At 41.1% G+C, this 13,220-nt stretch overlaps 1 protein-coding gene across 1 annotated transcript in view; it reads right to left on the bottom strand.

Annotated features, from left to right (window-relative positions):
* Positions 1-11,518, bottom strand: part of LYPD6 (LY6/PLAUR domain containing 6) — a 58,699-nt gene extending 47,181 nt beyond the window's left edge. The window contains exon 1 of the mRNA XM_079995090.1: positions 11,405-11,518. The gene's annotated coding sequence lies outside the window, so the exon portion shown is untranslated. The remainder of the gene's footprint in view (positions 1-11,404) is intronic.
* Between the last annotated feature and the right edge of the window lie 1,702 nt (positions 11,519-13,220).

Here is a 13,220-nt window from a genome sequence, read left to right as displayed (position 1 = left end):
TGTATAGGTTTTCTTTTTTAAAAAAAAAATAATTTTTATTCGTTTTCCAAACAATTTTATACAATCAACAAATTATTTTGCACTCATTCTTCCATGTTTTGACTTCCCTCAGTTTCTCTGTCAATCTTTCGTAAAATTTCTATTTGTTAACGCATTTCTAAACATAATATTGCCTTTACCAACTCCTTTTCCTCTTACTCTCTTTTTTGCAGTATTTCTTACTATCTCTCAGAGTCTCTTCAAAACCAACAAGCATTGTCTGTACATCACATATATTTTTCAGATATTCTGTAAATTTCCCCCAGTCCTCAATAAACTTTTGGTCTTTCTGATATCGAATCTTCCCAGTCAATTTGTCCAATTCTGCATATTCAGTCAATTTCCTTCTCCATTCTTCCACTGTTGGAATTTCTTCCTGCTTCCACCTTTGGGCCAGAAGTATCCTTGCAGCAGTCACTGCATATTGAAACAGTTTACAGTCTCTCTTATTAATTTCATTTCCTACCATTCCTAATAGAAAGGCCTCTGGTTTTTTAACAAACGTATATTTCAACATCTTTTTCAATTCATTGTATATCATTTCCCAGAAGTCTTTCACCCTTTTACACTCCCACCACATATGATAGAAAGTACCTTCTTTTTCTTTACATTTCCAACACTTATTACATGTTTTATACATTTTAGCCAGTTTAACTGGCGTTATATACCATCTGTAGACCATTTTCATTATATTTTCTTTCAACGCAGTACATGCCGTGAATTTTAACCTTTCATTCCATATTTTCATCCAATCATCATACTGTATATTATAACCAAAATCTCTTGCCCAATGTATCATTACTGCTTTTACCTCTTCATCTTTTGTATGCCACTCCAGCAACATTTTATACATTTTAGACAGATTTTTATACTCATTATTCAATACCTCCACTTGGGATTTTGATTCCTTACCTTCATACCACACATTTTACAATCTTTTTTAAACATTTCATTAATCTGATAGTAATGTAACCAGTCATAAACAGATTCTTTCACCTCTTCATAAGTTTTCATTTTCCATTCCCCCCCTCTCTTATTACCAATTCTCCATATGTTGTCCACCTCCCCCCCCCCATATTGATTTTTTTCACACTCATCACTTCTAATGGTGAAATCCACTGGGGGAGTCTAGGTTCCAACAAATTTTTATACCTCTCCCACACCTCTATCAGTGATCTTCGGAAGATGTGGTTTTCGAAACCTTTGTGAATTTTTTTCTTCTCATACCATAAATAAGCATGCCAAATCTGTTATCAAATCCTTCTAACAACTCTCCATTCTATAATTTGATCCATTCCTTTATCCAACAGAGGCATGATGCTTCATAGTATAATTTCAGATCTGGCAGGGCAAAGCCACCTCTTTCTTTCGCATCTGTTAATAACTTAAACTGAATCCTTGGCTTCTTACCCTGCCAGATATATACTGAAATTATTTTTTGCCATTCTTTAAAAATTAATGCCCCCTTGATTATCGGCAGTGATTGAAAAAGAAATAACATCTTTGGTAGCACACTCATTTTTATCGTAGATATTCTCCCCCAGAAGGACAGTTTCAATCTTCCCCACACCTCCAAATCCCTTTTTATTTGATTCCACATAGGTAAATAGTTGTTTTGAAACAAATCAATGTTCTTGGGGGTTAACCATATTCCTAAATACTTCACTTTGTTCACCACTTCTATCTCTGTCCTTTGTTGTATTTCCTCAATTAATTCTTGATTCATATTTTTAGCAATAATTTTCATCTTTTTTTGTTGAGATAGAATCCTGCAACTCGACCAAATTGCTCTATTTGTTCTAAGATTCTTTTAATACTTTCCACTGGTTCTTCTACCATCATTACCAAGTCAGACGCGAATGCTTTAACTTTGTATTCATTTTTCCCTATAGACACCCCTTTTATATCTTCATTTTTTCTTAATGATTTTAACAAAACTTCCAGCACCATAATGAATAATAGTGGCGACAATGGGCATCCCTGCCTTGTACCCTTGGTTATTTTAATGTCTTCTGTAATATAGTTGTTTACTATCAGCTTCGCTTTCTGTTCTGTATATATTGCCTTTATCACATTACAGAATTCCTTACCCACTTCCATATACTCTAGATTTTTTAACATAAAGTTCCATGATATATTATCAAAGGCCTTTTCAGTGTCCACAAAGATTAAAATAGCTTGTTTTTCATTCCTGGCATTCAGATATTCCAATATATTTATTATGTTTCTTATGTTATCTTTCAACTGTCTGCCAGGAAGAAAACCCGCTTGATCCTTATGTATAAATTCTTGCAATACTCTTTTCATTCTCTTTGCTAATATACTCGCAAAAATTTTATAGTCAGTATTCAACAGCGAAATAGGCCTATAATTTTTGACCTGCGTTAAATCCGAATCTTGTTTTGGGATGAGTGTGATAAAGGCTTCTTTCCATGTTTCCTGAATTTCACAGTTCTTTAATATGTTATTTATTACTTCTTTCAATGGTACAAGTATAGGTTTTCAAAGCCTTCAAGATCCTGATTCACTATCTTGGAAACAGAGACAAAGGATTATACTGTCCCCAAGCTACCATATTGTTTCCCCCAAAAAGATAGATAGGTGCAGATAAATTCAAATTAACCTCAGATCCATAATAAATATGGCGCCTAAAGTATTTGCAATCTGGACCGGAGGGTTTTGGAACTGAATTCTGTTGTGATTAACGACCCTTCCAAACAACTGTGCTCAGGATCATGTTGTTACATCTTACACCTCAACTCAATAGTTTTAATTTAAGTTCATCGCTACATAAGCTTAGCTCAACCCAGTGCAGGAGACACAGAATGAATTAATTTGAAGGAGCCGGCACTGGGTATAAAAATGAGAGGGTTTTTTTGGCTGTGGCTCCAATATGGTTGAACGTTCTGTCACAAGAGACTAGGGCCCTGTGGGACTTGACATCTTTCCGCAGGGCCTGCAAGATAGAGCTGTTCCACCACAGGGCACAGCCTGACTCCCTCCTTTGGCAATCTTCACAGAACTTTAGCCTAATGGTTGCCATCATTTTGAGTTGAATTAATTTTATAATGAAATGTTTTTAGAATGTTGTACTATTTTATTGTTGTTAGCCGCCCTGAGCCCGGCTTCGGCTGGGGAGGGTGGGATATAAATAAAATTTATTTATTATTATTATTATTATTATTATTATTCACACAGGAGGAGGAAACCAGTGCTATCAACCAATTATCTTGTTCTGTGCTATTCAAGAGCAGAGAGAAAAACATTACAAAGCCATGAACTAAGGTGCAATTGTCCCATACTGAAGGCTTGGCTGAAGAATACAGAACTGAAAAAAATATTTAGGAAGGTACACTAAATTTCAAAGGATTTTAAAAAGTCAATTACTGTATAAAGAATGTATCCTTAAGCACCTTTGCTCCCCGCTACTTACCTACCTTATTTTCACCAAGATAGAAATTCTGTGCTGGTTTACTATTTAGGTAATGCAGCCATTAGCCTCAGTTGCAAGCAACACAATTAACTGGCACTTGATAATCCTCATTTAGGTAACTGGATGCTCCAGAAAACCAATGAGGTGCAACTCAGGATAAGTGGAGTTCTCAGAAGATATGCAATGGAACAGTTGTTCTACAGGAACATTACATGCAGGAAAGAGAGAGAGAGAACAAATAAAATGACACCAACATAGGAAGATTATGTTTGAAAAGGGAATTAATAAGAAAGGTAACATTACGAGGTAAACATTTTTCCCAAACAAGTGAGAAAAAGGAGTACCTTTGTTTGATTATCAAGTTTCTCTCTTTTGTAACTGATCTCCTTTGCTCACTTTACAGATAACAGTGGAATCAAGGAGGAATTTAATGCTTTTAAAGTATGTATTGCTTTCATCTCCAAATTTTCCAGCCCCATGCAGGTCTCCCACAGGGGTGGGTCCAGGCTAGCCTACTGGTGCCTGGAAACAGCTTCAAGGATAAAGGTAGACAATTGCACAATCCATTGCTGACATGAGCCTGTGCCTTATTTCCCTCCCCTCCAAGCAAATGCAAGGCATTACACCCACTCTCATAGCTCAAGGGAGTATTGTTCATAAGACAGGATTTTACCACTGTCCCAAATGATCAAATAATATTTTGGCTGGGCTACGGGAACAATACAATATTTCTGTTTAGGCATCCCAAAGGTTACTTATAGCATTAGAACGTTTGGGTGAAGTAGCGTAACGTACCGAATGTTTTAGTTCCAAGCATTTATGCAGCTGGATGGAATAAATTTTCACTAATGGTAAACATTCCTGCAGCTCTGAAACACAACTACCAGATTACTCAACTGATTCAAAGTGTTTGCCACATGAAAGGGAACGACATATGTAAACTTGTTAAGCACAATCAAAGCTTTAGTCTGCACCCGTGCCAAGGATTTTAACAATAGTGCTAAGAATGCGTTCTAAATAGAACAATTATGGTCGACATCTATTTACTCTTAATTTTATGATAAAGAAAACTGTCTCACTGATTTAGATCTATTTGAAAGCTCCCTTTAGATCTGCAGCATAAAGACTAAAATGCATATATATTTTTGAAATGTAAGTGTTTAAGAATCAACACACAAATGCTATAGTGCTTTTTTCTTGTTGCGGGAGAAAGCATTGGATAAAACACAAACCACCCCAAAACTATGCTGATTAATTTAGGCTTATCAAATCAAAAGTTTTACGCAACTGCTATTCACTGAAGTTGAGTGTTGTTGCATCCCACAGGATTTGCTCATTCCATGTGTATTAAATTCAAATATTTAAAGGCCTCCCTGTGGAAGGAAGCCACGGGGAATCAGCAACCCAAGCAATTTCTAAACTGACACATGAGGAATGCTGCTACACATGCAACAAATGCAGTCATCTGATTGCTTTGCCAAATGCACATATATCCATTCAATGGTTGTTCACGCATTTCAGGAACTTCCTAGAGGGTCAAGTGCAGGCATAGAGTTACTACCAAGACTAGGCTTGTCACTCCACAAGCCTGCTTTGGAAGCAACAACAAATATGGCTTACCATTACATGAATGAGCCTGCGGCTCATACGCTCCCCCCCTCTCTTCCACTGCCACAAGGCAATCATAAGTTTTCCATCCCTTTTTAAATTATCCACTATTTAGCATTGCATCCAAACCTGAACTGTGGGTACTCTTAACTACAGTTTATTGAAACAAGCCAGCTTCATAAACCATAGTTTTCTGGATTCAATGATGCAAAGTATGGTTAAACTAAAAAGGAAACAAACGCTTTCAAAATCTTCCTTGTTGCGGTTCATACATACAATGGCCAGCTATGGTTTAGTGTTACATTTTAAGGACTCTGTGGAAACCAGCCAACTTCAAACCATATTTTATAAAGCTGGCTTGTCACTAAACACAATTAAGATTGACCACGGTTTAGGGTTCAGCAGTAAAGGTAAACTGTGGTTAATCTATAAAGGAAGCAGAAGCTTCTGAACTCCTCACAGCTGTATTGGCAGGGGAGGAGAACACAGAAGCCTATAGTTTAATGAACCAGGCCAGTACCTAAGGCACAAGCTGGTAGCATTTCAGAGAGATTCTATTAAGAAATGCTTGGGATTGTGCATATATTATCCCATGCTGGATACAGTAATCTTAAACCATTACTGCAGACTTTGTGATAAATGTGCCCGCAGCAACCTATTTCCACATACATTTGCTAGACTGAGAGTTATGACAGCAGCATTTCCTAAGAACCGAACTTAACACAGACATAAAAAAGTATTTATTGGTTATGAGCCAGTTTTCAATATGGGACTGGAGGAACCATTGTTATCATGCTTAGGATATATCAACAAAGCAGTGGGGTGGGGGGTGGGGAATCCCTTATAGGTCTTTTATCTTAAAAGCCCATAGAAACTGCACAAAGCCATAGCTTTATAGAAATGTTCTTTCCTCCACATATTGGATATGCAATGAGTACACTGAACAATATACATGTACAACTGTTGTACATACTCTGTGTGTGTGTGTATATATATATATATATGCGCATGCACAATGAAATGAGTTTAGTATTTCCTTCTTACCAGTCTAACCATTTAATTATTGAAAAGTGCATATAGAAGCTAATAGTTCAACTTTGCATGTCATCTGTGCAAGCTATAGCTTATCAACTCCAGAAGAATCCTGTTCCATTTCCCATTTACACTGCAAATACCGAAAATGGAGGACGGATGGCTTTGTGAACATGTTGCATAAATCCTACCCACAATCCTACCCAGTGGAATAATGCTCATTGATTTCAATTATGTGTCACAGAAAGAAATCTGTATTTGTGTATTTGCTGTATTTGTGCTAGTGTAAAGCAGGTGGCGCTGTGGGTTAAAGCCTCAGCGTCTAGGGCTTGCCGATCGAAAGGTCGGCGGTTCGAATCCCTGCGGCGGGGTGCGCTCCCGCTGCTCGGTCCCAGCGCCTGCCAACCTAGCAGTTCGAAAGCACCTCCGGGTGCAAGTAGATAAACAGGGACCGCTTACCAGCGGGAAAGTAAACGGCGTTTCCGTGTGCGGCTCTGGCTCGCCAGAGCAGCGATGTCACGCTGGCCACGTGACCCGGAAGTGTCTCCGGACAGCGCTGGCCCCTGGCCTCTTAAGTGAGATGGGCGCACAACCCCAGAGTCTGTCAAGACTGGCCCGTACGGGCAGGGGTACCTTTACCTTTTTACCTTTAAAGCACTTTTACTTGTGTGAGGTGAGACATTCAATTTACACCAATCCCCTCTTATCACAGTTCTCTCATTTTCTCCTGGCAGATCTCCCAGTGCTCTAGAACAACTTTTCATGGGTCCGTAGAGGATGTAGTCGTTGCAGAGGTCAGAAAATATTGGGTGCCCTGCCTTGTCCAAGAAGAAGTGCTTTCTGCTGGTGCAAGGCCACCACTAGATATAATCTTAGGGCCATATTCACACAGAGAGACTTGATTCATAGAAGGTTGATTTTATTTGAGAAAATAAAGCTGCTATGTAAGCTATGAAACCAGTAAACCTAACACACAGTCAAAATAATAATTTTAGGTACTGAAGCATATTCTCAGGGATTATCTAGTTCTATCAGAATCATCATCGTATTCAATATCACATATTCAGTAATCATAGACAGTAACAAGCATGGCCACATCCCCACACTTGATTCTACAACGCTATCAGTGTTGCTGGACTGTTGACACTGGATTAATGGTTCTCCATCAGCGTGATAATAAAATAGATAAAAGATGGCTTAGTCGGTAGAGCAGGAGACTCTGAATTTCAGGGTCGTGGGTTCAAGCCTCACGTAGGACAAAAGATTCCTGCATTGCAATGGGTTGGACTAGATGACCCTTCCAACTCTACAATTCCATTGTTCTATGAAAACAGTTCCAGAAACTAAATATAATTTGCTAGAAATGGACAACATAAATGCATTTCTTCAAAAAAGCTCTAAAATGAATTGTAGACACTAAAAACAAATGGATATTACCCTTCCAGCCATAGTTACCATACTTTTCCGTGTATAAGATGCCCCCATGTATAAGACGCCCCTATTTTGGGGGACTCAAATTTAAGAAAATGGAGGGGAGATGGCACGGAGTTGTTGAGCTTTGGGAGGGGATTGCAGAAAATCGGTCACCTGCACCCAGCGCAAAATCTGCCTCGTCCATCCCCTCGCTGGCAGAAGCTGCCAATCGCACGCCCAATTGCCGCAGCTTCAGCCAATCAACACCATCCATTTACGCAGAAACCAATCACACGCACAATAGCAGCTAACAGCCGTGGCAGCAACCAATCAAACATCCACCCTATGCACGACCCATGTATAAGACGACCCCCATCTTTTGGCATGATTTTTAAAGAAAAAACCCTAGTCTTATACACGGAAAAGGACAGAAAGCAGTTATAAATGCCACTGATTTTAACAAGGGGTGGTCCTATGCAACTTGCCTAGGACTGAGCCCCACTGAACTCCGTGGGAATAACTTCCAAGCACATGCAGGCCAGACTGCACTGCCAATTACATACTGTATCAACAGCTAACCACTTTTGCTTCATTATTCCCATTTGAATATTTGTATTTACACACACATATATCCAAGTAACTACACTAATTAGGGCAGAGAAATTTGTTTCGATAAATAACCATTGCTGCTGCCATGAGTGCTGGAAGGAAGACCTGCTCCCTGCTACAAGGCCCATTTCCACCTGGCCCAGGGGGTGGGGCCCAGACTCACCCTGAACAGCTAAAAGAGGCTCTTGGGAGGCCACTGGGACATTGCTGGAACAACTCTTGGTTTGGGGCAACTTGCTAAAATGTTTAAATTGTTTTAAACGGTTCTAATTTTGGTTCCTCTGTTTTGTTTTTGTCGGGTTGGTGTTGGTTAAATGTTTAGGTGGAGTTGGTGGTTATTTTAATTTGGGTATAACTGTAAACTGTTTATTATTATTTTTGTCACTGTTATTATTGATTTCTACTGATTTGTTTATTTATTTATTTATTGGTTGGTTGGTTGCTTATATAGGATATTTTGTTTTTCAATGTTTGATGTTTTGTTGTGTTTTTATATATGTTGTAAGCCGCCCAGTGGCAGGGGAAACCCAGCCAGATGGGTGGGATATAAATTTTAAAAGAGAAAAAGAAATATTTGATCGAAATAATCAACCAATATTTCCTCATGTCGAACAATTCAAAATCCTTACAATGGGAGTGTGATCTAGTTGTAGATCTTTGGATGATTTCTAGGGTGCCCAACTCCCAAGTGCGGTAGCAACAAAAAGGCTCCCATTGGTACCCCTCCATATGTAGAAATGTATCTTATGTGTGTAAGTTGTCCCAGTGTGTGCTGTAGATAATTAGCTCCATCTCTCGGCCACCTTTTTGAATCTAGCTTTGCTCCTATAAGCCATTTTTTGTAACCATCTGTGATAGATGGACGTCAGGATTCTTACAAAAAAACAAAGTCGATCACACAATAATTTCCTCATGTTTAACTTGCCTCGACTTTAAGGCTACATATCTTGCTGCCAACTGTGGCAGCAATCCACAAACCTGTCAAGCCTTACCACCTGGACTTAAAGTGAATTTAAGAAAGATTAATATCCTTTAAATCACATCTCATCGTTTGACTTCAAATCTTGGATATGCATCACATTCAATGAATGTTACAGCTTGAGATCACAAGCTGTAGACGTTCTATCTATAATAATAAATCTCGAAATAGCTTATTCAAACTCGCAAAATGAGAGATGGGACAGCCCATAGAATGAGACAGATTTTTAAAAAGAAAAGAGAAAGGTAAGAAGTGGGAATATTTATTGAAGATATAACGCTCTAGTTACCTTACCAAGCCAGGACACATCAATATTCTTTGCCCTACTCTTGTTTTTCCTGAAACACATCAGGTAATTTATAAGCATCATGCATTTATGGAAGACCAGTTCAAAGCATCTTCGCCCCTTTTCATCCATGTGTAAATTATTTGATGTTGTACTTATTAAACGGTTTTATTTATTTATTGCCTTTCTATCCCACCTTTTTTGCCTCTTCTTCAATCAATCCCCACATCAACCCTGTGAGGTAGGTATGGCTGGCCACACCCAGTTAGTTTCATAGCTGAGTGGGGATTTGAACCCTTGTCTCCCAGGTCTTACTCTGACACTCTCACCACACCACCACACTGGCTCTCACAACACACATGTGAAATTACTTGATGCTATGCATCAGAAGTCAGTCAACGAGACCAATTTTGAAATCAAAGAATCACTTCAAAAACAGTCATTCTAGCAAATGCCCAAAATGATAGACTTAGATGAATTAAAGTAATTGCAATTTTTCTTGAGTCATTAAAGTTATGAAAGTTTTTATGGTAAATGAACAATTCCAAAGGAAAACCTTTTGAAGTTCACAATATTTTTTTTTTTTTTTACAAAAACAAACAAGCAAGCAAATCTCAGGACTGAAATAATTTTTTCATTTTTAAGTGGCAAGACGGCATTCAGGCTAGAATATGCAACATTATCTAGACTACCACATTAAAATAAATGTGTGAATCACTCCGCTTGTATTACCAATATAGACCACTAGTAAATGTACTTATGATCTAACAGCTTTGTATGTTTATTCAAAAGTAAGTCCCACTGTGTTCAGTGGTACTTACTCCCAAATAAGTGTGCAAAAGATTACAGCCAGTGATTGCAATTTGCATGATTTCCTGGGAGTTAAGTCCCATGGGTTTTCTCCTGGGCAAACATGCATAAGATTAAACTTAGACTTGGACATCCATCTTCCCTTAAGAGATTTTCTCAGCAAGTAGCTTTACCTATCAATTTTTAGCAGTTCTAGACACATGTCCATCCAATGAAAAGAGCATCACCCTACAGACAAAATGCTTTGCAACTATGAGAAGCAACTATTGGAATTCACAGCAAAATGCATTCACATAGCATTTGAGTACTTAAGTCAGGCCTATTAACTTTGCGTGTATGTCACATTAGTAGAAAAGGAGCCTCAAAAAATGTAAACTCTTGAGCCTGTTAAATAAAAAAGAGTTCTGCATCAGTATACCACCAAATGCATCCCGTTTATTCACATTTAACACGCTAAACGGTCTGACCAAAAATCAATAGAACTGAATCAACTTTAACCTAAGCATCTCAACGGAGCTGTTCTAGATATTCAACTACAAGGCCTGGTTTGTTCCTCTTAATAGAGTTTCTGCTGTAATATTTAAAACTAGGATGTAGCTTTAATTCGAATACCACAAAACAGCGAAGATCCACGTAGATATTTCTTTTAAGTATTTCATCTGTGGGGATCAACCACCAGGCTGCCAAATATTCTGCGGTCACTGGGGGTGGGGGTGCGGGGGAGAGGCTTGTTTGCTTTTTTAAGTCCACTTTATTTAGCAAAGAAATACATCTGTATTTCGTAGGTAAGCCTCCCGTCTCGAATCCGTCTGTATTATCTCCAGCTCGGAAACTTCCCCCCAGCGAAGCGCCTATTTTATTTCCTGCCCTCTGAAAGCTCGCCAGCTCTTGATCCTTGGGGGCGATGGACTGACCATGACACTCTCGCCGACGAGGAGGGAAGACCAGACCCAGGAAGGGGGGAAACCACCGCGCTCGTGATCGTGCACTTGCAAAGCGCGCCGATCAATTCCCCAAACATTTCATCTGTTGCTGCAGATCCCCAGCGCTTGCAGCGAGCAACGCACAACAAAAGCCTCGCCTGAGACTCCGCGCCTCTCGCACGCAGCGCTGTGCCGCCTCCTCTACCCGGGGACCCTCCTTTCTCCCTTATTTAAAAACAGTCCTCAAGGTGGGGGGAACCCGGGCTACTCACCGCTTGCGTGGCCAGCCGCCCGCCTCGGGCCAGCCGCCCCATCCCACGAGCGCACAATGCAGCGAGCGAGGCTGGCGGCGTGCACTGCAGTCCTGCTCTGGAACGCTCAGCCTCCCCGACACTCCCGCCAGCCAATGAGAGCGCCGGAAGCCGCGCTAAATTCTTGGGCTGCCTCGCCATTGGCCAGCCAATTAGCGTGGCTTGGCTGATCAGAGGGGTTGAGACGAGCAGCAGGGCTGGTCGCCCGCGTTGGAAGGCGGAGGGAGAGAGAGCCAGAGAAAGGAGGAGAAGCAGCCTTGGCGTCGCCACGCAGCCCTTCGACCCACCTCCGGGACTGGGGGTTCCTCCACAGGTCACGAGAGATCACCCCTTGTGCCCATCGCTTTGGGGTTGCATGTCACAGAATCCATGGAATGATTCCCAGATCCTTCTGGGGCGCCTGTGGAACCCCCTGCCACCAGGAGTGCCAACTTGAAAAATATATGGGGGCGGGAGGCAAGCCCCGCCCCGCATATTCGATCACAGGACATGCCACATGCACGGCATTTGAATGATGGCAATGCCTATTAACTTTGGGGGGGGCAGCCCCCTCAAATATTGGGGGGGCTGAAGGGACCTTGGTCCCTAGGATTTCGCTCCGATGCCTGCCAGACTTCCCCAGTCACCGAAGCGTTTCTGTTTCCCGCACCCCAAAAAGAGCCCCGTCACCTTTAGAACCCAAACCCTCTCCCAAGGGCACCACGACAACAAAATGCTGCTAGAATGCAGGCAGCAAACCTGAGCACAGGACTAGGCTACTTTTTCCAGTAGCTGGAAATTATCCACCATCGCCACTGAAAGTTTGTGGCAAAATATGCCGCCAAAGGCCCAACTTTCCTTCTGCGACAGGCCACCTGTGATTGGGTCCCACATCTTAGGAAGCAAGTGGGATGCCTTCCGTCTGCCATTTCTTTCCCCTATTCCTATGCTACCTTAACCTCCCATCCTCTGCTGCTCTCCTATGGGCAGCTTCACCTGTTGCCCCCTTACAGTCAGAGTATGGTTTTTGCCCTCTCACTCCCCCCCCCAATAGTAAGACACATTACTTCCCTCACCCACTGTATCTCTTTGGTCCTCGTCCCAGCAGATGCTTTCATGATTGACCTGTGGCATGAATGATAGATATCACCTGGGCAACCTAAAACGAATACTGTGATTCTTCCAAGCAGGGTCAGGGTCCATCGGGAACCATTGCTTCAGTGCTTCAGGGAGGGCCAAATTCTGACCACATGCCCTACAGAAGCAGCAGCCCCCCTCCCCACCACTGGAGGGGCCTCTATGAAGCTCTCCCTCACCTGCTCCTGCCTAAGAATGTGCCTTAAAGGGATAGTGTGTATATAGCCTGAATGCATCACGTGATCTCGATCTCTCTCCCCCTGCCTTTTTTTAAACAGTAACAGAAGCAAGAAGGGGCACCAATGGAAGCTTCTACTGTATATCAGGACTAATACTAGGAATGTTGGGAGGGGGGTAGATTTTTTTGGCAAAACCATGGCAAAAAGGTTATCGAACCTCGACACTACAGTCCCAATGAGATTCAGGTGTGTTTAGATGAAAAGCAGCAACAAATGGAATGTTTACTATCACATTCAGCTGGGCCCAGAGATAGTTTGCCAGTCCAGGATTCAGAGATAGATAGATAGATAGATAGATAGATAGATAGATAGATAGATGTTGTTACTGCACACCGAGGATGAAAGGCAGGCTGCAGGGGTGGAGGGTGGGCTGAAGCAACAGATTTAGGATACCACTGAATGCCATCAAAATATCAATTATT

Source organism: Podarcis cretensis, assembly GCF_951804945.1.
Source record: "Podarcis cretensis genome assembly, chromosome: 1".
NCBI lineage: Eukaryota > Metazoa > Chordata > Lepidosauria > Squamata > Lacertidae > Podarcis > Podarcis cretensis.
The sequence above is the reverse complement of the archived record's forward strand: the minus strand, read 5'-3'. Positions and strand labels throughout refer to the sequence as shown.